Below are 27,916 nucleotides of genomic sequence, written 5' to 3' on the forward strand. Positions count from 1 at the left end.
CTGATGAAGTCTCTGGTTTATGTGGCCCTTTCTGTCTCTTGGGCTAATACTTTTCTTGTGTCTTTGGTGTTCTTCATTCTCCTTTGCTCCAGGTGGGTTGGGACCAGTTGATGCATCTTAGATGGCTGCTTGCTATCTTTTAAGACCCCAGATGCCACTCACCAAAGTGGCATGCAGAACATTTTCTTAATGAACTTCATTATGCCAATTGACCTAGATATCCCCTGAAAGCATGGTCCCCAGACCTCCGCCCCTACTACTCTGTCCCTCGAAGTGTTTGGTTGTGTTCAGGAAACTTCTTAGCTTTGGTTTAGTCCAGTTGTGCTGACTTCCCCTGTAGTGTGTGCTGTCCTTTCCTTCACCTAAGAAAATTCTTGTCTACTATCTAGTTAGTAAACTCCCCTCTCCCTCCCTCCCCATCCTTGTAACCATCAAAGAATGGTTTTCTTCTGTGTTTAAACCTTTACTTGAGTTCTTATAGTAGTGGTCTCATACAATATTTGTTCTTTTGTGACTGACTAAATTCACTCAGCATAATGCCTTCCAAATTTGAGGTTTACTCCACTGGGAAAAGGGAGAGTGCATTTTTGGACAGAGGCAGAATTGCCTTACATTAGGTAGAAACATTATGTATTTATTTTTGAAGAAATGGTTTGGAAATCAAAGCATATAAGGATGTTGGGCAGCCAAATGGGATAGAGGGAGGTGGTCATTTGTTGTGTTTTTGGCTCTCTAGCCATGGAACACACTCCCCATTCTGGGAAGCCTTACATTGGGTTCATCTTGATGATGTGGTATCCTAGCCATTAAGGAAGCTGAGAGGGACATCTTCTCTCCTGTTTCAAGGAGGCTGGTTTGCAAGGATGTCGCTAAGCTCAACCATTCTGAAGCTCACAAACAGGTATGGAATCGTGAACAAGTGCAACAAAGATTACATCATAGCTAGAATTCATTTGCAGTGGATGTCCCATATTTTAGGTATTTCCAAGAATTCTGGAACAATGGAAATAATCTAGAAATCTACTTGATGAACTGATTTAAGATGAATATCTAGATGTTACACATTAAAAATATTTTTGGTTGCACTATTTTTTACAAAAGGTAATGAGCTCTCAAATTGAAACTATGGTACAACCAAAATAATTGTAGAATATGACTGACATGAAGTGTTTGTTTTATCCCTACTAATCCCCAGCACCTAATCTGACACATTGTAAGTGCTTAACAAATGATTGTTTGTATGAATGAATTTCAGGAAAAAGGAAACATAGTATTGTCAGTAAAAAGACCTATTCTGTTGTATTCTTTGATAAAATTTCTAGTAATATAAAACAATGAACACTTTATTCCAATTTTATATTTTTATTAGGAGCTTTATTACATTTAGTATCACCCTTTGCTTATTTTGACAACCAACACCCTTTATTTGTTAGATTTCTTAATGCTTTAGCTCTCTGACCTGCCTGATATTTCTAATAAAATAATCATTTTTCTTCAGTTTAAAGATTAAAATGATGAAGTTTATTGTCACAGTCTTTGAAACACTGATGGCCCTGTCATGGCTACATTTTGTCAAAACCGTCACTGATTTGGAACCATCACTGGTGAGATATTCTTGGCTCGTATCATCAAAGGCACATAAGGACTGAGGTTCACAGTGCATTGCCTGCAAAATATCATGGAATAGAATATAAAGATGCTTTACTGCAAAATGTCTAAGAGCTACGATCAAATTGAATATCCCCAGCATCTCCCTGGGAATTGTTTTAGAGGGATATAGAAGCAACCTATGTAAAGTTAAACAGCATCAATCAGAGAAGCAAAAAGGGGAAGAAACAAGAGTTGAAGTAAGTATTTAAATCCCACTCACTTATGATGTTTAAATATTTTCTTTTTGGATAAAATGTGAAGATGCTAAAAGTTTTCTGCGGAGCTTCCAGACTAAGATGAACTAGGAGGAAAGGCTTGCCTTTCTACTTTCAAAAGTTAGCCAAGAAAACCCTCTGGATTACTATGGTCTACAGCTGATCATGGGGATGGCCCAGGGCCAGGGAATATATCCTTCTGTTGTACGCAGGGTCTTGATGAGTGAGGCAGACTGGGCAGCAGCTAACAGCAACCTTCCACAGCCTATAAACCTAGGAGCTGTAGAAATGCTCATTAGCATAGGATCACCTTGGCCATGATAAGTATTTAGACAGTGATTTCAAATCCTGAAGTTAGTCAATGTATCTGAAATAGATATGTGACTTGACCAGGAACCTTAAAAAGCTTTTCTTTTTTCCCCTACTTTCTGGATTACTTTTTATTTTTTAAATGGGATTTGCAAGCTTTTTTCATAAAGGAGAATGCCTAATAATTTTGTGTTAACATCTGGGCTGAAAAAACCAGCCCATTTTTCCTCTAACCCCTACTTTGTATCTAGTGCACTTCTACAAAGGTACCTAAGTGTGGAAGAGATTGTACAAAGCCAATAAGCTGCAGGACTTGAATATACTTTTCCCAACAAAAGAAGTAATTGTAGTGAGGCTAAAGCAATTTAATTCCAATCATGGAATTTGTTATTGAGCTGCTCCCTGATAACAGGTAGCAACGTTTGCTGCAGGACTGGTGGGATAGCAGCCAGGAGAAATCACTCCCGGCACCTTCTGACCATCTGCAGTTACTGCTTAGATTCCTATTACATTACAGCATTTTATCTGCAAAATTAAGTTTTCTTTCAGAAAGCAAGCAAGAGGAAGAAAGAACCAGTTGGAGGGAAAATAAGTGCTCACGCAAGATCAGCCTTTGAATCTGAGAGACACAGAGAAGCCATTGAAGGATTAAAGATGACCTTCTCTGAGGACACAGTCCGCTTCTCCTGGATGTCAGTCACACTGCCCCAGCAGATGCAGAGCCAAGTCCTGAGGCCGAGGTTATATGAATGCTGGGACGTGGCAGCTGCCCATCTAATGTTCTCATGGAAGCACAGGTGTTGTCCTGCCCCTGGAGGGTAGCTCTACCTCCACTAAGAAACTACGGTTTGCTCTTAAAAGTTGTAGTGGGAAAGACCTGGGGATTAAAACATACCTTGTCCTATTTCTAGCTCTGTCTGTCTAGCTAGCTGCATAGGTGATTTACTTAATGTCTCTGAGTATCAGTTTCCTAGAAGAATTATGTACAAAGTGCCAAGCACAATGCCTGGAATCAGTAAAGTTTTGATAAATGATGGTAGTGGTGGTGATGGTGATGATGATAATGTGATGATGAGGAGGAGGAGAGGGAGAATATAGAGTATGACTGAAAGAACTAAGCATTGTTTAGGCCTGGCTTTTACGTAAACTTTGTGTGAACCCAACTCACAACCAGATAAAGGTATTTTCTTCATGACATTGAATTAGGCAAGGCATTACACTGCACCTTCCTGTTTTTATAAGAACATTTTATACACACACACAGACACTGTCATTTCCAACTTTGTACTAAAATTCATAAAAACAAAGAATGGCAGTCTTCAAACAAAATTGAGTTATTACAAACAAGATTTGGGAAAAAGTCATTTCAATTTTAAATTAGATTTCCTTTGTTTACAAATTCTCCCCCGCCCCACCCAGAGAAATGAGAAATTTGCCATACATAGGGAATTTCAGACATCCTGAAAGAACAGGAAAACAGTAACACAATTAGCAGGTAATATTGGCTTTGACTATTTTATGCATCAAAAAATTAAACCAATAAACATTTTTGCAGGTGAAATGTTACAAAAATATTTAATCATGCATAATTCAAAGTGATTTCTAGTAATATCTTTTTCTGAGAAATCCTCTAATGAAGGCAGTAGCTCCATGGTGGTGGATTCAGAAACTGAGGCCCAGGGAGAGTATTGAACAAATGTATGCTCTCCATTTTGGAAATCTTCCAGAAAATATATATAGTATTTATGATCATATTGCAAGTTCAACTGAATTTTGCTTGAGTCATATTGCTGCTCATATCTCTATTAGTGCTTACTGAATGACATTGCAATGAACTTTTGTTTGTTCATTTGTTCTTTTCACAATGTTTTATCTGTGTGGGATGGGGTGAAGGACATAGGTGGCAAAAATGTAGTTAATTTATTATTGCGTTTCTTGGGCTGAGTCTGGTCTGATGCACAGCTGGTGCCCAGCGAATGCTTGAATGAATAATGGAATAAGTAAACGATTAAGTGGAAGACACCTTGTCAGAGATTTGAAGATACCTTGTTCTCGAAATAAAAAGAAGTAGCATGCTTTGCTTTTTCATTTTTTTTTCCAAATGTATAACTTGGTCTATGGTTGGCTTATGTAAGGCTGGTAGCAGCCCACAGCAAGCCAGGACTGAGTGATCTTGTAACCAAAGTACTTGTGAGTGTGGTTGGAAGCAGATATTAACACTATTTGAGACTGAATACCTACACTGACGAAAGCTAACAGGTACCATTAATGAGAAGTGAGAAGAAGAAAACAAAAAATAACCAACGTTGTGGAAATTCAATAATAAAATTCAAATTTTCCATCAAGTTTATAGACTCCTGAAAACTAAAGAAAGTCACACTTTTAAAAAAAGCTTTTCTTTGCAATTGTACACTGACAGTTGAGCACATAGCAGTAAAATTGATCATTAAGATTCCTGGGAGAATAAAATTCACATCCAGGGTTATTACACTAGAACTCTTTGATGAGTAATGTACTCACAGAGGTAAGCTTCATTGCAGAAAAGAGATTAACAAGTTTACCATCTGAATAATAGATGTTCTCACCGTATGCTGAGGCTACTGGAAAATAATACGGAAAAGATTTGAAGCATGTTTTCTTTTACATCCCTTGATTATCTTTTGCTTGCCTTAAATCCTTATATAGGGATAAGGTAATGTCTGGAAACTTCTGCTTCTATATCTTTAGGTATAAATGTTTTCTCCTTATGGTCTAAGTCAGCATTATTTTGGAGAACTGTACAAGTTATTTTAAATAAACTTATCTTCTTCAATCACTCTGTGAACTGCTCTCAGCTGTAAATCATCCACAGCCCAAATTTCAGGACTAAAGAAAAATAAAAGAAGAAATGAAGCTCAAATATAGGATGTAGATAATCTCTCTCAAGTATCATTCTTTCATGTCAGGCATTTTTAGAGAGCTTGTTTGTGGAAATTAATTCTTTGGATGTTTCTATGATTCTGAATTGCATCATATGCATGCAAATGCTGGACAATAAATAAGGAAGACTGAAGAAGAACTGATGCCTTTGAATTATGGTGTTGGTGAAGAATATTGAACATACCATGGACTGCCAGAAGAACAAACAAATCTATCTTGGGAGAAGTACAGCCAGAATGATCCTTAAAAGTGAGGATGGCGAGATGTCATCTCATGTATTTTGCACATGTTATCAGGAGGGACCAGTCCCTAGAGAAGGACGTCATGCTTGGTAAAGTAGAAGGTCAGTGAAAAAAGGAAGACCCTCAATGAGATGGATTGACTTGGTGGCTGCAACAATTAGCAAAGATTGTGAAGATGTGCAAGACTGGCAGTGTTTCGTTCTATTGTACATAGGGTCACTATGAGTTGGAACCAACTCAGTGGTACCTAACAACAATAATTGCAATGATTCTGAATCTCTACCCCTTTTTCTCTGGAGTGCTACCCATAGCTTAACTCCCCTTGCTGGACTTTTCCATACCATCAAATTTGCTACATGGTGTTCATAGATTATCTCCTGGTGGCATAGCCATCTAGATAGAGAGGACAAGAAGAGTCACAGAACAGGACGGTTAGCTTAATTAATTTTTTTGGGCCTCAACTTACATAAGTTGACAACAAGATATGAGATAGTGGCAAGAATACCGTCCTTGAAGTTAGAGTATCAGGGTTCTGGCCCCAGCTCCAACCTGGAAACCTTGGGCAAGTCACTTACACATTCTAAGACTCAGTTTCCCCATTTTTCCCTGTCTTCCAGTTAGATGATTCTGAACATTAAAATAAATAACCTACATACAGTTGTCTTGTGAAACCTAAGGGTTGTGTTAGTGTAAGGTATTATTTTCCACTCTAAATTATAGTGAAAGGCAACATAAGTTTTTTTTTTTTTTCCTAAACTAAAAACATCATAAATTTTCTCTTTTTGGCCTATCTACTAAAACAAAATCCTTTGGCTCTGGTTAGGACGTTTTCAAAGAAGAGCTACAATGTTTTCATCTTTGGTAGACCTTTACAATTATTGTGTGAGAAATGTCTCTCTGAGTCTATGTCACTACCCCATGAAGGTGGACAAAGAGACAGAAGACCTTGGTCTATGTCCAAATCCATCATTAACTGTCTTACTTTGGGCCTGTTTCCCAAATAATAAAAAATAGGAGTACTACCTACCTTGCTTCTCTCAAAGTTCTTGTGGAAAGCAAATGAGAAAATGCATATAGACCACTTAGTAAATTATAATAAAACTCTACCCAAATATAACATGTTATTCCTCTGGCATAACTAGTAACAGTTCAATTATGCTGTAACTGGACTTGATTATAATAAGAGCGGGGCTTTGGTGGTGCAGTGGTTAAGCATTTGGCTGCTAACCAAAAGGTGGGCAGTTCGAATCCATCAGCTGCTCCTTTGAAACCCTATGGGGTCATTCTACTCTATCCTATAGGGTTGCTATGAGTCTGAATTGACTTGACGCCAATGGGTATTTTTTTATAATAAGAGTAACCCAGAAAAATTCACTGCCTTGGAGTTGATTCCGACTCACAGTGACCCTATAGGACAGACTAGAAGTGCCCCATTGGGTTTCCAAGGCTGTAAATCTTTACGGAAGCAGACTGCCACATCTTTCTCCTGCAGAGTGGCTGGCGGATTCAAACCACTCACCTTTCGGTTAGCAGCTGAGCACTTTAACCACTGTGCCACCAGGGCTCCTTTTCATTTTTATTGTGTTTTTTCAAATGAACAGTTAAGTGAAACCATTATATTAATGTTTGCATACCAAGGTCAGCAAGAAATGGCACAAAAATATGTAACATTTTAGCTTTAGTGTAGTATCTATTAAAATGTAATTTTAAATGTGTTATCTCAAAGTATAAGAAGATGGACCATTAGCTTCATGGTTATTATTGGTAAAAATAATTTTCTCTCTATAAAAAATCATATAGAAAGGTAAAAGCTCAGTATTAGGAGTAATCATTTTCAAACTTAAAACCAGCTTGTCGTAGATGTCTTAGATTAGTTTAACACAATCTAATATGAAATGGGAAAGGCCTAATTCCCTGGAAAATCTTGATAATTAATCCGAATAATTCGGTACCATACTCTACTTATTAACACTCATGGTATTCCTTTAGTTTCTTGAGTAATTGTGATTCAAATCACCATTCAAAGGGCTCTTTGGGCCTCAGATTACCCAAACAGCCTATATTGACCCAATAAATGAGATAATTAGTGAGCAAACAACAAAGTTTCTTTTGCTGTGTTGATATAGCTTCAAAGGTGACATTATTGACTACCCAACTTTCAGAACAAAGATTCACACAGGAAGAACAGCACATAAAGAAAATGATTTTTTCCCAAATAATCTAGGCCTTTAGCATTTTCATTTTAAGAAGAAAAAGCATTTAGTAAAACAAAATTACGTATTCTTCTTCTCTTCCTTGTGTGCTTCTGAAACAGTTTACTATTAAAATGCCTTAAATATGCTGACAGTTGCAGTTACAAAAAAAATCTATATATCATATGATATTGGGCACCCTTTTATTAAATAAGGTTTGTTGGATTTTGGAGGAAAGAGCCATAAGCGATGTCTGAATGTATTCAACACTTAACAGGGAACTGAGTGAAATGCAAAGTAAATGAGAGGGCTCATTTTAATGCACCAGTTTCTAATAGTTCAGTTCTGGGAAGCAAGAGTTAGTGCTCTCCTTTCTTATCAATTAAAGACTTTTCAATCTCTCTCCCTTTAATAGGCAGGCACCATGCATGGAGACCAATCCTTCCATCTATCACCCTCTGTCATTGAGGGTCATAAAAAAACAATCAAGTAACAGCTTATAAGAGTACAGACTTCAGGGAGGAGACTAGAACATACTATTGACTAAGCAAATGTCTTCCATAGAGCCCTGAAAGGATTCATGCAAACAACCCTGGCAACTTGAGACTGGAATATGTTAAACACAAGGCAGATGGTGGCCATGAGCCTCTTGCTGGAAATGATTGACTGTTGGCATTTGAGAGGGGGACTAATAAACTGGGTCACAAACACTCTTTGGTCTTGGTGCTACGTGTGACAGCCACAAAGCTGATGGTATCTCTGACCACTCTGTGGGATAGAAAATTAAATATAGTACTTGGGCTATCAAAGAATTGAGTAAATAACTGAGGTTCACTTAATCTTCCAATAAGCAGAATCTTCCAACAAGCACTAAACTTGCCAACAAGAGGGTTTTCAGCTCGTGTTTCTCTATAAAATAAAGATCATGTGATGTGGATTCAGGAAGGCCAGAAGTTGGCCAGAAGAACGCTCCATGTGATCGACACTGAGCAGGATTTTTCATTTAGATTCTTCCATTTGATGTTGATTCACAGTTCTTGCAATACTTGAAATTGGGGCTTCTGAAGTGAAGAAGTGTAGTCATGATATTCTTTTGCTTTCTTCCTTGACTTTGTTCTGTTTTCAGCTTAACAAGCCAAAAAAAAGCAAAACAAAACAAAACAAAAAACCCAAGCCAGTTGCCAGTCGAGTCAATTCCCACTCATGGTGACCCCATGCGTTTCAGAGTAAAACTGTGCTCCATGGGGTTTTCAAAAAGCAGACCAGGAATTTACCAAATTCATTTAGTTTGAGACAATTGAAACTTCAGCTCTACTTTAAAATTCCAAATATTTGTTAAAATCTTGTATCACTTATGTCTTCTGAAACTTCACTATGGGATGTTGCAGATGGCCTTCAGCTTCATTGACCATCACACTCAAGGTTCTGTTAGGGACATTCTTTTGCCCTGTCCTCTGATGTCTCTGATGGCACTTCTGCTAAAGCGCTATTTCTCACACTTTTATATGCATACAAATCACCTGAGGATTTTGTTAAAACACGGATTCTGATTCAGTAAGAGTGGGACCTGACATGCTACGTTTCTAAGAAGCTCCTAGATGATCATGCTGGTCTAAGGATATACTTTGAGTAGCAAGGCACTGAACTTGAGCCTCTTTCTCCACTGTTTACTCTACCTCATGGGAGGAGGACTGATTTATCTAATTGGTGAGATAGCAAGAATCTGCCATTTGTTCACCCATGATTCTCCTGTGGGGGAATTTACAAGGTCAGAGGCCACTGTTTGCATGTGGCCCGTCTCTTTTGCTCTTTCTCTTTGCAGCTTCCCTGCCTAGAAGGAGTGGCTGTTGTCTTCTCCATCTGGCAAACCTCTTGGGGCAGTGTCTTCATGTGGGGGCAGGACATCTACAGCTATTCAGATGACAGACAGGGCAGGAAATCAGTCTATTTGGTGAGGGTGCATATTAGGAAACCCCGTTTGCATCAGGTCTAAATGCTGTTCTCTAATCCAGCTCTACTAGCAAAAAAGATCTACTAGAACTGACCTATTGATCCTTTATTTGAATCTTGTGTATGTTTCTTAGTTTTTTCTATATCTGAGAGGGTTCTTTTTGTTGTTAGTTGCCATTGAGTCAGCTCCAACTCATGGTGACCCCGTATATAACAGAACAAATCGTTGCCTGGTCCTATGCCATCTTCATGACTGTTGGTATTGTTGTCGCCATTGTATAAGTCTATCTCATTGAAGGTTTCCCTCACCTTCACTGGCCCTCCATGTTATCAAACATGATGATGACATGTTCAAAGTAAGAGAGTCGAAGTTTTGGACAATATTCTGTGATCCAAAGAGTTTTCATTGCTAATTTTTGGAAATAAATCACCAGACCTTTCCTCCTACTGTCTTAATCTGGAAGCTTGTCTGAAACCTGTCCACCATGGGTGATGCTGATGGTATTTGAAATACCACTGGCATAACTTGCAGGATCATAGCAACATGAAAGCCACTACAGTACAGACAAACTGACATATGGGTGATAGAACCTAGAACCTGGTGGGGGGAGTAGGTTAATTAATTGACCCTTTAAATTCCGGTCAATGCTGTTGAAATCCCTGCTTTCTTACACAGGAACTCATCATGATCTCTTGGATATCAGAGGGTAGATTATTTACTGTGTGGGATTGTCTGCTCCCTTCTCCCATGAGTGTCAAGGAGAAGGCTAGGGTGAGGGTTATTTTGAATAGAATTTTTAAAATGGGGTCAGCTGTTGGTGGGTTTCCTACACTGTCAGAACCTGTTGAGCAAGTTTAGGTTCCACTTAAAATGCTGGAATTCAGACCAAAGAGAGACCTCTTTTACCTATGGACTTCCTGGGAAAGCCCTTGAGGTTGAAAGTAGCAGCAAGTGTCGGCTCCTCCCTAAGAGCGAACAGGGTGCTATTTTAAGGAGGTTAAAGGCTCCAAAGGTTGACTTCATCGGCCTTTGGTGAGTTAGGCCATAACAACGGTGCCTTAAGTTGTATTTAATGGTGGCCTGTTGGGGCTTCTCTTTGGAAGCCTTGTGGTACAAGTTACAGGAGCTACTTCTCTACCAGCTGCAAATTTGCCAGTCACTCAGCTTTACGTGATGTCATTACTTTCAACCTTCTTCTGACCAAATGTCTAGACCCTCAGGCAACCATTATCAATTGTCCAGTTTTGTGTTCCCTTTTATGAGAATATCTTGACCCAGATGAACTTGGAATGAGAGGAATTATGGTATATTTGGGAGTGTATTAGCTATAATGTCAGATGGACCTGGATTCAAATACCAGTCCTGCCAATTACTAACTGGATGCTCTACAGTCAACCTCTCTGAGCTCCTGTTTATTCATCTAAAAAGTAGGAAAAAGAAAAATAATTGTTTAGGGTTAAATGAGATAACATAAATAAAGTGCCTGGCATAGAGTAGACATCCAATAAATGGTGGCTAATATTATTAATATTATAGCATATTGTACTGAAATTTCATTTTCCTACTATTCTATATGCATTACTTCCAATATTTACTTCCTACTACAATTCCCAGGAAAACACACACACACACACACACAAACATATGCACACAAACACACATACACTTGGTCTGAACTTAATTGCCTACTAATTTTACTATCAAGCTACAAAAATAAAAATCAAGTAATAAAGTGCCTCAAAATATCTTGTACACAATTCAGGATTATCCAGTGTATTGAGTTAAAAACTCTACTGCTCTTTTCCATTCGCTTGATCTTTGATGTAGAGTAGTTACATGGCAAGTGTCTCTGAGGACTGAGCATTTGAGGTCAAGAGCAATTCTATGAATTCTAGTCACACTAGGCAGCCAATTTCAGATGAGTGACCTCATCTACCAACTAATGTGAATCCTTCCATATTGAAAGAGAGAGAACAGATACTCAAGCTTGGTAACAGGATGTTACCTCTTATGCTTGAAAACATGGGGAACTTATTACGAACATTAAAATGTGACCTGGCAGGTTTGATAGTAATATGCATAGTGGTGTGTTACAGTGAGAAACATCTTCCTTTTCCTTCTTTAAATGTCCATAAGGAAGTCACATAATTGGACTCCTTACTTATTTCAGTTTCTTAGAGAGCATTTGGGAGTCGTGGTATGAGAACAAGCTAATATTTACTTGTCCCCCAGATTCTTGCCTCTTTTAAAATGAGATTTTACCAAAGTTGTGTGCCCCAAAGGCATGTGCAGATGGATGCTAGTGAAGAAACCAGAATCTCCTCCCAAATCTTATGCAAAAGGGCCATGTTGGCACAGAAGCAACTCTACCTTCATCTTCACAGCCCTAATCAATTGCTGTCAAGTCAACTCCGACTCACAGTGACCCCATACGTGTCAGAGTAGAACTGTCCTCCACAGGGTTTTCCGTGTTGTATTTTTAGGAAGTAGAATGCCAGGTCTTTCTTCTGAGGTGGCCTCTAGGAAGACTCAAACTTCCAACCTTTTGGTAGCAAGTGAGCCTGTTAACTGTTTGCATAGGAGACAGGTTTTGGTCAAGATTGCTCAAAAGATCCCGTCTGGTTTGAAACCACTTTGGTAATTTGTTCCTCCCCAGAGTTTTTTCCCCATGTTGTGAGTTGAATTGTGCCCTCCCAACAGATGTGCTGAAGTCCTAACCCCTATACCTGTGTGTGTGACCTTGTTTGGAAACAGAGTTTTTCTTTTGTTATCAGTTAAGTTAAATGAGGTCATACCTGAGTAGAGTGAGTTCTAATCCTAATCCCTTCTGAGTGATGTTTCATGAAAGGGGAGAGCAGATCCAGTTACATAAGAGGAGGAATGGCCATGTGACAGACCAGACACAGCGGCAAGCAAAGGAACACCAAGGACTGCTGGCAGCCACCAGGTGCTAAGAGAGAGGCATGGGACCCATCATTTCTCAAAGCCCTCAGAAACCTGATACCTTGATTTATCCTTTTAGCCTCCAGAATTGTGAGACAATAAATTTCTATTTTGTAAAGTTATCCACTTTGTAGTATTTTGTTATGGTAGTTTTGGAAACTAAGTCCTGGAAACCCCAAATCTTGAAAATGACTTTAACAGATGTCATTTTAAGATGAGTTCAGAGCCTCATCTGACTAGTGGATTCTGGGATTCTTCTGGAGGTTCCAGATTATACCAGGACTCTTCGTCTGAGACCCTGGACCTCCCACCAAGGAGGAATTAGGAGAGAAAGAGAGAGCGATGATGCTTGAGAGGGCTGAGCAAGATAGAAATTTTTACTGAAAGGCATTGATGGGAGATAATTTGGCAACTGGAGAAACAGAAGCTCTGTTAGGGCAGGGGTCTTTATTTGTTTTGTTTTCTGACATGTGCCAAATGTCTAACATGCAGCAGGCAACTTAATAAATATTTGCGGAATGAATTCATGTATCAAACTGTATCCTTTTACATACACCATTAAAACTATAAATCACGTAATTAAAGGAATGATTATTGTTTAATCATTTTAGATACAAGAGTGTTTCATCTGTTTCCTTGCCAGCCAACTTGTTAGCTTCTTTCACTCTTTTCTTAAAAATAGAGAGAGAGAGCTTGGTTTTCACTTTCACCAGTGTGACCATTCTTTCCTCTAAGTGTATAGTGAGGGCACACCAAATAAATGTGAACCAAATTGCAACCCAGCTCTGTCCTGCTCTTGACATAGTATGAGGAAGGTCAAGCAGCTCTCCTCGGAGTCTATCCTCAAACAGTGACTCAGGGATCTGGAATGCTTTCTCCTTGAAACTCTGTCACATCGGAGATCTTTGCTCCCAGCCTCATAGATGAGAAGTCCCTGGGTGGTGCAAAGGGTTAAGTGCTCGGCTACTAGGTGAAAGGTTCGAACCCACCCAGAGGTGACTCAGAAGACAGGCATGACAATCTGCTTCCAAAGGTCACAGTCTTGAAAACTCCTGGAAATATAGTTCTATTCTGCATACATGGGGACACTATGAGTCGGCATCCACTTGATGGCAACTAACAACCACAACAGCTTCCAGCCTCTTAGATAGGAGAGAGAGTGAGAGAAGAACTCACAATGACTATTGATTGCTTTGGACTAGTTCTTTGAGAGCAGGGATCTATCTATAGATGACTCTGCTGGTGAGGACTCAATCTCGTGGTTGCAACCTGACTGCAAAGGAGGCTGGGAAATGTTAGGAACACTGTCTCTTCCACAGTGCACATCGATAGCTTGGTAGAGCAGACTTGATGTTGATGTGTGATTTAAAAAGTGAATTGTTGCATTATAGAGAAGAAATCTCATGTGACCAAGGAGAGATTCTATCATTTGTCCTTATTGGTATAGTCTATTTTCAAGTCATTTTAACAATGACTTTAGATTTTTATTCCCACCAGTTGACATTTCTTTTGGTCTTATTTAAATGTACTCCTTCCAATGGGCTAGTGGTTTATTAGTGCTCCCACTGCTTTTCCTCTACTTTTATTAACAGAATAAGTTCTTTGATTTCCCTGATGCTGGTTTCAACCAGCCACACCAGTGTGCAGTCTGGCCAAATGTGTCATTAGTTTTCATTTACTGATCCTGGAACTTGGCTAATTATGTTTTCAAAGTAGGTACACTTTGCCTCCAGAATATGGAATGGGAAACTAAAAACGTTTTACTCAGCAATTCAACAGAACATTCAAAGGTTAATAAACAACAATAACATCAGTAAGAGCAAGGGCAAATAATTCTTTGTCCTTGAAGATGTGAGGTCAGAACACATTTTTCCTGGTGTTCAGGTAACTGTTTATCACATTACATACTCAAAACAGTGGTTTGAATGGTTTTGCAACATGTATCTGTCTAGGTCTCAAATTATGGTATTATCAGTTGCCTTGTCTTTTAATTAACAACCTGAAAACATTTTTCTAGATTAATGGAACTGATTTGCAACAGTGATTAAGTATATTTCCTCATCATAGACTGAAGACCTTATCAAATCACTATGTGGTTATCACCCCTTCACCTTATATATAATTTTAGTAATTGTGTAAAGAACCACTTGGAGCCTGTTGAACAATTCCCTGAGTCTAGAAAATCTAATTTGCACAGGAAACTTTGCTAAAGCTGTTCAGGAATGATCAATGGCCTAAAATATAAGGGTAAGCTGCCAGATTTCCTTCTTACATTTCAGCAGATTGAACCAAACTTTTCTCCTGTCCTTAAGATGTTATTTTGACTACTCAAGTATAAGGGTAATTTTTGCTGTAAAAACTCTGGCTTTGGAATTCCTGTTTTTTTTTTTTTTTTTTTTTTAATCTTATTTTGTATAATTTAGAGCCTTGGACATTTAGAGGTCTCTCTTTTGGTTGCATTTTGAATATCTCCTAGCTGACCTTGTACAAATCTGTTGAATTAGATGCGTATCTACGCACAGGAAACTCGTTAGCTTTCATGTTTTCTTATTTCTTTTCCTTTTAAAGTCAACACAGCATTTTTACTTCTATTTCCTCTATACATCCTCTGTATTCGTTACACTGTGCCATCCTGTATTTTAGACTATGTATCACAAACCACTGAAAGTAAAAAGGAGTAACTGTGCTGGGTCTCAATCTGCAATCTCTGGGGACTTAATATTGAGCACATTTACTTTCCTCACCCTCAGAATAGTGATGATGGAAAGGAGAGAGAATCTGAGAAACAATGTGACAAATTTAATGTAGAAATGTGATATGATGAAGATGTGATACAAATGAGTAGAAAAATTTGAAAGCTGTTAACTTGAAAAATGTTAAATAACACGACATACAAATCTATTTGGAAAGTTTCTATGACTCAGTGATAATAGAGTTTTTGGCATGTTAAACACGACTTTGTTTTACATAGGCAGAAAGCAGGCGATGGAAGAGAGATAAAGGAGTAGAAGGGAAGAGAAGGTTAGAACTAACAAATTTTTAAGCCATACGAAACTGTTGTCTTTGTTGTTGGACTGTTTATCTTAGTTAATGCCAGCTATTATCAAACAAAACATACAGTATATGTTTCATTGTGTGCGGGCTAAGCCTAATTTATTTTATTGACCAAGAGGCACATGTAGTAGATGTCCTAGTTTCCTATACCATTTCTATTTTCTCTGTCTTTTTAAATAGATGTACTCGTTGCTTTTGTTTGAAGTGGCAAAGTGCCCATAATTACTTGCAGCTAGGTGTGCCCATGTAACTCAATTTTAGCCAATAAAATGTAAAAGGAAGTCTACTGGATGGAGTTTTCAGGAAAACACACACATACACACAACTGCTTTTTCTAAGAAAAGGGGGAAAACTCAGCTGACATATACCATTTATCCTTTACCCTTCTTCTCTCTCTTCCTACCTGCAATGAAGACTTTGTGCCTCATGGTGCAGTGGTTGTTTTGTGATTATAAAGACGAAGGTCATGTGTTATGGATGACAGAACATAATATACAAGGATCTTGGTTCCCTAAACAGTTGTCTCTGTCCTGGAAAGTTTGTCTTTAGAATCTTTGTAAAATGGTGTCTATAACCTCCTGTTTGTTTTAGCCACTCTAATTGGTTTCTTTCCCATGCAGCCAAATGCAATCCTAAATGATGCAGTTGAATTAGTTTTTTAAGTCCTACAATAGGATACTTTCCACTATTCCTATGGCAAGAGTAGAGACCAACTGTTGTATTGTCCGTCTCTATGTGTGCCTAGACTTGGCATTAAAAATATAAAATATATTATCTTGAGGGGTGTCTCCTCTCAGGTAGTGACTGAAACAGTTGACAGAAATGACAGTGTTATGCTTTTGTTTGTTTGTTTGATTCGATCTTTTTTTCTAACTTCAACTCCCTTCAACTACTCTTCTTGGAAGATGTTTTGAAACTTACTCCTTTCCTGTTTTTCATATTTATCATGTCATCCTTGACTCCCCTCTGCCACTCCACCAGCCTCTCGTTCTGAGTTATCACAAACACATAGTTCTCTGGACTCATTTTACAACCATTTTAGAGATGAAAGGACCTCAGAGATGATCTACTTCAATTTTATCATTCCATTGAAGAGGAAATGAGGAGAAAGGACAGTAAGAAAATTGCCCAGATGAAAATCTCCAAATAAAACAATATTTATTGGTAGTCAATTGTATGTGACAATCACTAATTACAACGGTGATCACTTATGGAGCTTTTACTATATGCCACATTCAGTGCTAAGGATTGTTCATGCATTGTCAATATTTAATCCTCCCAAAAGCACCATGAGAAGGAATTATAAGTATCTTAATTTTACAGATTAGGAAGCTCAGGCATAGAAACGTGATAGAACTTCTCAAGGTCACACATCTAGCCATGCCTCACTCCAAAAGAGTCTGGGAAATGGAATATTGAGCTTCTCAGCCTTCATCATAATGGAAGTCAAGTAAACTAACCTACAGTATCACCAGAGCAGAGGTTGAAAATAAATAATTAGTCACAGATTAATAAATTTGAAAAAATTGCCTTGTCATATCTTAAGCACTTATAGGTAGCTTGCGGATCCTAAGATTTGCATTCATTTATTCAACACATGAGAGCCTATTGTACTTCAAGCATAATGCCAGGTCCTGGGAATATAACATGGTACAAGTCCCACTTCTTGCCTTCAAGAGACTTACAGTCTACAGGAGGAGAATGAGAATGAGAAGTAAATCAGGCAAATTAGTGACGTCATAGAGGATGCTGTCCAATCATGTTGAGAAACAGTTTGGGCAAGACATCCTGGAGGCTGTAACACCTAAGTTGTGACCTGCTAGAGAAGCAGAAATTCAACAAATGAAGTGGGGACAAGGCATCAATATCTTTGGGAAATAGCATATACTAAGGCCATTGGTGGTTCAGTGGTAGAATTCTTGCCTTCTATGTAGGAGACTCAGGTTTGATTCTCAGCCAAAGCACCTCATGCACAGCCACCACCTGTCTGTTAGTGGAGGCTTGTGTGTTTCTGTGATGCTTAACAGGCTTCAGAGGAGCTTTCAAACTAAGATGGGCTAAGAAGAAAGGCCTGGAGATCTACTTCTGAAAATCAGCCAATGAAAACCGTATGGATCACAATGGTCTGATCTGCAGCTTCTCATCGGGATGGGGCAGGACTGGGCTCCATTTTGTTCCATTGTGCACAGGGCCACCATGAGTTTGGGGCCCACTCAATGGCAGCTAACAACAACACAACAAAGTCAGAAAGTGAGCTAGAGCACAGTGCATTGTGGACAGAGCAATACGTTCATTTTAATGCATTCATCCACGTTTGCCTATGTTGGTTCAAAACCTGCTATGGTTAAGCAGGAATGCAATAGAGATTGTGCTGAAAATAATGCACTCTGTTTTTCCAGACTTATATAAATAAAAATGTAAGCCCTTTCCTGCTCTTTCTGAAAGGTCAAATGCTCTACCCTGCAGGGTGTCTCTTTAAGCCCAATTTCAAGGCATTCTTATCACATTTGAAGACAGTTTTCTAAAATAATTAAAAAAGAAACCATTTCAGTGACTGCTCTGTGTCACTGCAGAGTTGTGAGATAAAAATCGTGGTAGGCAATTCTACAAATGGAAGCTTCCCTAGTTGTGCTAAATATTAATGATTGTCATGGTGTTCTTTGATTCATTTTTGTGCCCAGATCCATTAACGTGTTTGCAACTGCCCTTTCTAGACAAGAAACAAAGCCCCATTTTCAGAATCATACCCAATAATGATAAATCTCTGCATTAAAATTCATAATATGACACAAAGTACATGTACAATAAATACTGAAAAAGAGGGAGGCCTGCTGAAAAGATGAGACTGTTTCCCTTGTCAACGTCAGATTTATCTGCAGCAAATAGAGAACATCTAACTTGATCAAATTCTGAAATTGCATCTCTGAGTCTGGTTGTGATCTACATTTGACTTCTCCAGATGATGGATTATCAATTAGTTTAGACTATTTCGGAGCCCTGGTGGTGCAGTGGTTAAGAGCTCAGCTGCTAACCAAAAGTTCGGCAGTTCTAATCCACCAGCAGCTCTTTGGAAACCCTGTAGGGCAGTTCTACTCTGTAGGGTCGCTATGAGTCAGAATTGACTTGACAATAATGGATTTGGTTTTTTTTGTTTGGTTTTTAGAATATTTTTTAAAAAATCTGTGATTTAGTGCTAATTTTATTTTAAAAAATAATACTAGTGTCTCAATGAGAGGAGAAATGAGTTACATACGGTGAACTCTATACATACATCATTTTTAAGTTAGTGGATCTTTCTTAAGGTTCACAGCAGGTAAATGGAAATAGTCTATGTAACTCTTAACGTATTCTTCACTTTGATATTTTCATGAAATTAATGATTTATTACTTTTGGAACTTGTCTTCTTCTTCATCTCTAATATCTGCTTCTGTGCCACTTATCAGCGGTGTGACTTTGAACAATCACTTAATTGCTCTATGATCCCAGTTTCTTCATTTGGATTCTATAGAAGGTAGAAAGCATTATTATTACAAGGCATTGTTATGAAGGATCAAATAAGGTAATACAAGTGAAAATGTGTCACACTTATCTGGTATAAAGTGCTAAGTAGAATCTGAATTAAGCCACTGCTCTTTAGAAAGCAAGAGTAATATCTCAAAGTCAAATGAAGGTGAGGACAACAACAGACAAAGGTAAATTCTTTTAATGATATTTTCCCTCTCTTTCTCCAAATTCTAAGTGAGAAACGTCAATGAATACTTTAATCACTGTCTTTCTTATACACTTAATTATAGGAAGGTTAATGAGAATTTGAAAGAAATTTAAATTACTATTATAAGTAGTTCATATGATGATTCTATATTTTTCCTAGTATAGCTGATAAAAATTTCCTTCCCATCTTTCAATAGCAAGAATGTTACATGAGACCGTTTTTAAAATATCAAATTAAATCTGACTCTGAGCCTCCTGTCTACAAGGTGTCAGGTTTTGGATCCCTAGGATCATACAAGGATTTGTATGAAATATGAGAAAGGGGCCTGGACTTTGAAGCATTGTTGCGTCTGTCTTTACAATTCTTGCCTTCTTGGACCAGGGCCTCCAACAGGGTCCTTTGGGTTCACACCTCTGCTGGAATTTGCATTTCTAACAAGTTTCCTGCTGAGAATTTGCATTTCCAACCTAGATGCACTGAATCAGAACCTACATTTTAACAAGATCCCCAGGTGATTCTTATGTATAACTTCCTGGGAACTTGTTAGAAATGCAAGTTCTCAGCAGAAGTTTAAAACAGAAAAGATCAGTTCGAAGCCCTGGACTCCCACTATATTAAAATACAAACAAACAAACAAACAACCTGTTGCCAGTGAGTCGATTCCGACTCACAGTAACCCTATAGGACAGGGTAGAACTGCCCTATAGAGTTTCCAAGGCGTGCCTGGTGGATTTGAACTGCTGACCTTTTGATTAGCGGCCATGACACTTAACCACTACACCACCAGGGTTTACCCCACTATATTGGAACATATAATATTTGCCCTTTCAGATTCCCTTAATTGCCTCCTTTATCATCTCACTTGCCCAGCGCCCCACCTGTATCTGGTTATCCCTGTATTACAGACTTGAATGATACACCATCTAACAGCATGTGGGATTTGGGGCTGGATGGTGGTAAAATACCACCATCTGAACGTCTATAAAATACAGATGTTCAGAGGAACTGATTCCCAGTAGGGCGAAGCTTGACCAATGGGAAATGGGAGATGAGAGGGAGTCAAGAAGAATTACTTGTCCTTTTTGTTCTTGTAGACTGCTATGAGATGCAATTCTTCCTTGCAAATCCTACTGGAGAAGACCCTCATGTCAAGTGATTATGCCTGCTGAGCAACCTGCTATGCTTCTTCATGGCTTATGAAGTGGTATCCAGCTAGTTATCAACTGCATCACATTTTTCCATGCCTCATTTCCCATTTTTCCATACGCTTGCTGCCCTGGGTTTACATCTGTCAAATAAACTGTTACCTCCTTAATTTTTGTCCCAGGCTCTGATTTATAGAAAACTGGGCAAAGGCATCCCACAGCCATTCCCCAACATGTGTTGCATGGTGGTAGAGCATGCATCTTTGCTATGGAGGAAATATACTTCCCCAAATTGCTCCCTTACCATTCTTAGGTATACTGATCCTCTCACTACTATTCCTTTCTCTACCTGAACCCTAAACACCAACCTTTCTTAATGAGTTTAGATTCCCAAATGCAACACTGGGAGAAGAATTGTCTTCAGGGGGCTTCATATCATCCGTTTTCACCCTTGAACATCAAAGTCATTAATTCCTTCCTGTGGTAGGGAAGACCAGACTTGGTACTCAAAGCTTGGCTCTTAAGATGGAGAAAGGGAAAATACTTCTTTCTTATATCTCTAAGACTATAAAAGAAAATAATTACTCCTTTGATTATCTTTCTACACTAGCAACTCTCTATTTCCACACAAGCATTTTATTTCAAACAACTGAAGAATAAAAAGAATGCTTCAAAAAATGACAGAGGTTTTTCTCTACCTTCCTCAGAACCTAAGACTTCTATTTTCTCTATGGAAATGTAAATTTTGTAATCTTCTAAAAACTGTTCTGGCAAAACAATTTAGCCAAAACTGCTACACTGGAAGGAATTCCTCCTCTGTTCTCTTTTTCCTCAAAGGTAGGGTGATAAAGTAACCTAGAAGACAGGAATATTAAGACAACGAGACATCATTGAGGAAGAGGAAAGACAACAGTCTAATATTGTTAGAGGGTTTTGTCTGCACCTGGACAATATTGTCTCATTTTTTTTTTGTTCTAGAGATACAAGCCAATGCAATTAGATAAGTTAATAAATATAGATGTAGAAAATTAGAAAAAAGGAAATAAAATGATAGTCCCTTGCAAACTACATGATCGTACATGTGAAAAAATCAAGATAATCAACTGAAAAATTTACAATAAATAATTAAGAAGAACATTCATAATTATTAAACTAAAATCAAGAATTTTCTTTTTTACACATCTGGTGAGAAAATATACTGGACGGAAAGGTTCCATTTACAATAGAAACAAAGAGATAAAACACCTAGGAATAACTTAAAAGGAAACTGTGCAATATCTACATAAAAACTTTTTAAATTTGAGAAACATAAAAAAATGGATAAAAAGAGTGGCATTATCTATTTGAATAGAAAACTCCATATCATAAAGATATTACTTCTTCCTAAATTTTTAGGTCAATTCAAGCTGATACTAAAGCTCATATGAGAAAATAAACATGTAGAATTGCCAGGACAATTAAGAATAAAAAAGAGTAAGGAAAGAAAATTAGCCCTAGAGAAAATAAAGCTTGCCATAAAGCTACAGTAATTTAACAGTGTGATATTTCCTAATGGAATATGCTCGAGTCCAGAAAGAGAGCTAGATACATATGAGGGGAATCAGGCCCTCTTAAGTGTGGTTAGTAATGGTGTAAATTGCTACAACCTCTTTGGAGGACAATTTAGCAATATCTTGTTGTTGGGTGCCGTCCAGTCGATTCTGACTCCTAGTGACCCTATGTTACAGAGTAGAACTGCACCTAGATTTTTACTTGCTGTTATCTTTTATGGGAGCAGATCACAAGGTATTTCTCCCATGGAGCCTCTGGGTGGGTTTCAACCACAAACCATTTGGTTAGCAGTCAAGTGCATTACTGTTTGCATCACCAGGGCTCCTTAAAAAAAAAAAAACAAACAAACAAACCCACTGTGGTTGAGTCGATTTTGACTCATATCACAGTGACCCTATAGGACAGAGTAGAACTGCCCCATATGGTTTCCAAAACTGTAAATCTTTATGGAAGCAGACTGCCATATCTTCTCCCATGGAGCCACTGGTGGTTTCAAACTGCTGACCTTTTGGTTAGCAGCCAAGGGCTTTAACCACTGCACCACAAGGGCTCCAGGACTCCTTAACTAATTTAAAAATGCACAAGCTCTGACTCAGCAGTTCTATTTTTAGAAATTTATCATATAGACATACTCAGATACATTCAAGTATGTACAGATATATTTATTGTAACGTTTCGGTAGTAGTGAAATAACAAAAACAAAAATAAAAGCCAGTAAAACCTAAATGTCCAAGAGCAAAGGAGTGGTTAAATAAATTATGTAATAGCCATACAATGGAATACTAGGTACCATTTAAAAATGCATGAGGCAGGTTAATATGCATTGATATGGCTTGACCTCCAAGAAAGTTCAGAAAAAACCAAGCCGCAGAACACATGCGTGCACGCGCGCACACACACACACACACACACACACACACACACGAGATGATTGGACTCTCCTGTTCAAAGATAGCAAAAAACTTCCTAGGAATTTGTTTTTGCCAACAATAGCAAAAGCCTCTAAGTCACAGCTGGCCATTCTTATTCTCTCCCTCCCTCCAATCCCATATCATTGTAGTGGTAATCAAATATGTAAGCATAATTTTATTTCAAAGAGATGAAGCAAATTTGCCTAATTAAAAATTTAAGAGTTTACATAAATATTTCATGTAATAATGCTGACATCGAGGGCATATCTATTTCAGTTTGCCACATATTATATTAAATAGCACAAGCTTCTGAAAAATATCCAGATCTACATTTCTGGAAATATTTCTTTGCCAAGAGAATTAAACTCATTTTCTCTTTCTTTGCAAGAGAACAAAATATTGTCATTTGACATTCGCTTTTTTTTTTAATTTCTTTTGCAGATTTCGAGTTTTCAAAAGCACATTACTCAACATGTTCTGGGCGCCTCTTTTTTTTATTTCCAGGGTCGTCTATTTCTCACGTTGCTACTTCTTTTTGTTGTTGTTGCGAGCCAAAAAAACTGTTTCTGCTGATTGAAACGACATGTCAGTGAACAGCATATCCTGCTTGAAAGGTAGTAAGCATCTTGGTCCATGAGCTAATGAGGAAATAGCTATTACAGGGGATAGTAGAATAAAGTAAACACATTCTCATTAATGACCTTTTACCAAGCACATCATTTTTCTAAAGCTAAGTATAAATTGATTAAACAAATGAAAATCTCATTAGCAATTTCTTCCGGGTTCTTTTATATCTGCAAATCTTTACCCAACCACATTTAGTGCTTTCCAGAAATTATCTTCTGTTTTTGGAAGCATTGGTCTTATTCAGATGGTGATTTGTTAGTTAATTATTAGACTGAAGTTCAGTTGCTTCATACCATTTTTTGGGTCAGTTTTCCTAAAGTGGTCTGTTTTGCTCTTTAGCATTGTTATTACCTGAATAAATAGTAAAACCTAAAAATAATGGGACTGAAAGACATGTGAACAGTTATTTTCTTAAAGCTTCACATTGAATAGAAACCATGCAAATAAAGTAATTGTCTAGTCTAGCATTTATCAAATGGAGCACATATCCCATGAGATGTTAATAAGTGTTCATAATAAAACAGTTTCTTGGTGAAATTGCCTCTTGGAGATTTGTAATGCACAATAGCATCCTGAAGGGGTTGAGAAATCCTGCATAAAGAAATCAGTCTTTGTTTTACCCAGTTTTTCTCAAATCTATTTGGCCATGGAAATCCTTTTCTATATCAGGAAACTTGGAAATGCTGGTGTGGTCTCGTGAAATAAAAATATCAGCAGTCTTCCTCCTACTTTGCTGCCATCTCTTTGTATAATGTGCATGACTTGACTATTGATGCAGTCTGACATTTGTCATGTCCAGCTGGCCTCACTCACCCGCATACTGTCATTACTCCTGTAATCACATCCTTCCTCATTAGATCATGCACCAAGATGCTCACTTCCTTTAAAGTGAGATCCCTGCTGGTCACTGACATCTCATTTCAAATATCAGCAGATAGTCTTCTTGGCTTGTAAAAAATGTAAAAATATGGGCAATGACTAAAACTGTGACTTCCATCTGCTTTTGCTGTCACACTGTCACATTAGATTGTTTGTCACTGAGAACGTGAGGAGCATACTCTGCTTGTGATGTGGAAGGACCTGGCCCTGCACTTCCCACCTACAGGCCACCTGGGGAAGCAGTTCAGGAAAGTAAAAAATGACACTCCTGAGAGGTACGATTTGCTGGTGATTAGAGCTCTTGGCAACACACACGCAAGGACTCTGATTTGTATTCCATGTTTTATATGCTGTCTGCTGACCTTTGCTTTACAATTGAGCCCGAGTGTGTGGGTACAATGTGCAACTAAGTTTAGGTCCTGCAGCCTGTCTTAAACTCAGTGGCAGAGGGAAGAGGTGGGGTGGAAGTTGAACTTGTGCTGAACTTGTCTGCTTCCTATTCAGTTGGTATGAATGTGTTACTGAGCAGCAAAGAAGGATCTTTCCACCGAGATTTAAATGGCTTGGTCGAAACCTAACCTGGTCCTGCTGCCTCCACGACTTCCCCCAGTCAGTGTCTGTGTGCATCCTGGGGTATTCTCCACCAGCTTTGGGAAAGATGAACTGTGGTAGGGAAGTGACCAAATTACCAAGAGTAAAAGGATGAGGGCCAGGAAGGCTCTAACAGTGAGGACCTATGCAGTCTGCTGATTCTCTTGTCCCCTCCCTGTCTGATCTCTAAAAATCCCATCCACCACTCTCTCTGCTTGATCTCTAGACAGATATCCCATCTCTTATTGTCCGTGCTTACCCAGAACACCTCGGTAAAAATGCTGTTTGATGGCTCTGCAAGGGCATAGCTATGATTTACAGATAACAGACCCTGTAAATCATGCAACTGTGTCTCTTCCGAGGAATAAGGCATCCTGCACCGTACAGCTCTCTCTCGTAACTCCATTTTGACTGATTCTAGCTAGGAGATATCCATTTGAGAGTTTCTTTTTCTCTCTGATCAATGAGGAAATTATCTTAAGCACTGATTTTAAGAACCAATAAGCTGGAGAAGGAATACAATAGCATTGACATACTTAAAATTTGGAAGGGAAGAGGGACATATTGAAAAATTAGGGATTTGCAAATAACTTTGGTGATCTTTGGGTATTATGAAATCTAACTCTACTCTGTAGACAATGCTGAAGGTTGTGTCTCTCTGAATGAGAACTGAGCTTGGAATGCCAGCCAGCTTTAGTGCTTGCTTTTTTAGAAATACCACCTGCAAAACTGGTCTTGGTGGGAAGTTCAACCACAGTAATAAATTGTCATCTGATGACTCTCCCATATCCTCACACCAATTCCCAGATGCCCGGGGTGCTCTCTGACAGTGTCTTCTTCCTATTCCGCTATAGAAGGAAAAAAAAGACAAAGGAGACTTTTTTGAGTCTGTAAGTACTCCCAGTACTTTGCCATGTAGCACAATCCACTGGAATGAGGGATTTGATAGGGTGTTTCCCATTTAAGCACTCTCGCCAGATGTAGCGAGGTGGCCTTGTTGTAATTCATCCCTACTCTTCCCTTTGGCTCTTCTTTCAGTGCTATCGTATTATTAGCTGCTTAAAGTTTTGATTCTCCAGTTTTCTTCTTAGCTAATTATGAAATCAGGCCCTTGGTCAATTTCCTAGAAATTTAGACAGTAAGCGTGATGATTAGGCAGAGGAAAAATCAAAGATTTCTTCACTTTTCAATGTTACCTTATTAAAATCCTTTCCTATTTAATACAAGTCTTAAGAGCTTTCCAGACATTTGCTTACCCACACAGTAGTATGTTAGCATGTAGGTGAAAAGACATCCCTTTTCTGAGGGAAGGAAGAAGAGGTCTGAAGCCTGGAGAGGATCCTTTATCCAATGATATGTGGTCACCTTCGTTTAATTACTATGAAAAGAATGGAGCATGACAGGAGATGACGAGACCCAAATGGCATTAAGATTTCTCCCAGGCATGAGGAAAATATACTTCTTCTTAGAATATTTGAGGTAGACACTCAAAACACGGGAGTAGTTAGGAATGGTGGGAATGATGAGTTCCCAATGTGAGTTGTAATATCTGATTCACTGTAGTATCTTCCTGTATTTTTATTTCTTTATATTGTCTTGACTTCCTCTCCATATGAAAAATCAGTCTACCTTTTTTAAGTCCCTCTTTTTTGTTTTAATGTTGTCATCTTTTACATATTGACCTCTGTTTCCCTATTTTCAGTGTTTTAGCTTTGATTTCCTTTTATGACTTCCCTATCTGGGTTGATATCTGGTTGCTCTGTCCTGTGTTCTAGTCTTGGGTTGTTATCTGATGTTATTGATTTTCGAATCAGAGGACTCCCTTTAGTTTTTCTTGTAATTTTGGTTTGCTTTTTGCAAATTCCTTAAACTTCTGTTTATCTGGAAATGCTCTCATTTCATCATCATATTTGAGAACAGTTTTGTTGGATATATAATTCTTGGCTGGCAGTTTTTTTCCTTCAAGGCTTTATATATGTCATCCCATTGTCTTCTTGCCTGCATGGTTTCTGCTGAGTAGTCTGAGCTTACTCTTATTGACTCTCCTTTGTAGATGACTTTTCGTTTATCCCTAGCCGCTCTTAAAATTATCTATCTTTGGTTTTGGCAAGTTTGATTATAATATGTCTTGGCGACTTTCTTTTGGGATCTACCTTATGTGGGTTTCGATGAGCTTCTTGGATAGATATCTTGTCATCTTTCACGATATCAGGGAAGTTTTCTGCCAACAAATCTTCGACAATTCTCTCTGTATTTTCTGTTATCCCCCCCTTTTCTGGTACTCCAATCACTCATAGGTTATTCCTCTTGATAGAGTTCCACATAATTCTTAGGGTTTCTTCATTTTTTTTAATCCTTTTATCTGATTTTTCCTCAAATAAGTTGGTGTCAAGTGCTTTATCTTCAATCTCACTAATTCTGACTTCCATTGACTCAGTTCTGCTCCTGTGACTTTCTATTGAGTTGTCTAATTCTGAAATTTTATTTTTAATCTTCTGGATTTCTGACTACTGTCTCTCTATGGATTCTTGCAGCATGTTAAATTTGTCATTATGCTCTTCTCTAATCTTTTTAATTTCCTGTATTGCCTGTTCTGCATTTTGCTTAATTTCCTTCCTAATTTCTTGAAGAGTTCCATATATTAATCTTTTGTATGCTGCCTCCGGTAATTCCAAGAAATTTTCCTCCTCTGGAAAATTTCTAGATTGTTTATTTTGGGAGCTCGCTGAAGCCATCATGGATTGCTTCTTTATGTGATTTGATATTGACTGTTGTGTTCGAGCCGTCAGTAAGTTATTATATTTATTAATTTTATGTTTTCTTACTGAGTCCTAGCTTCTTGTTTTGTTTTGATATGCCCAAATAGGCTACTCCTATGAGCTAGTTGATTATTGGCACCTTTGAAGCTCTAATGTCCTGTCACCAGGTGGTTAGATCTGTTACTAGGTATGTGAGCTCAGGAGTCTGCCCACTCCTCCTGTATGGATTCAGCTCAGGTGCCCAAGTTGATAGCCACCAAGTGTG

This window comes from Trichechus manatus, unplaced genomic scaffold (assembly GCF_000243295.1).
Source record: "Trichechus manatus latirostris isolate Lorelei unplaced genomic scaffold, TriManLat1.0 scaffold00002, whole genome shotgun sequence".
Taxonomy (NCBI): Eukaryota; Metazoa; Chordata; class Mammalia; order Sirenia; family Trichechidae; genus Trichechus; species Trichechus manatus.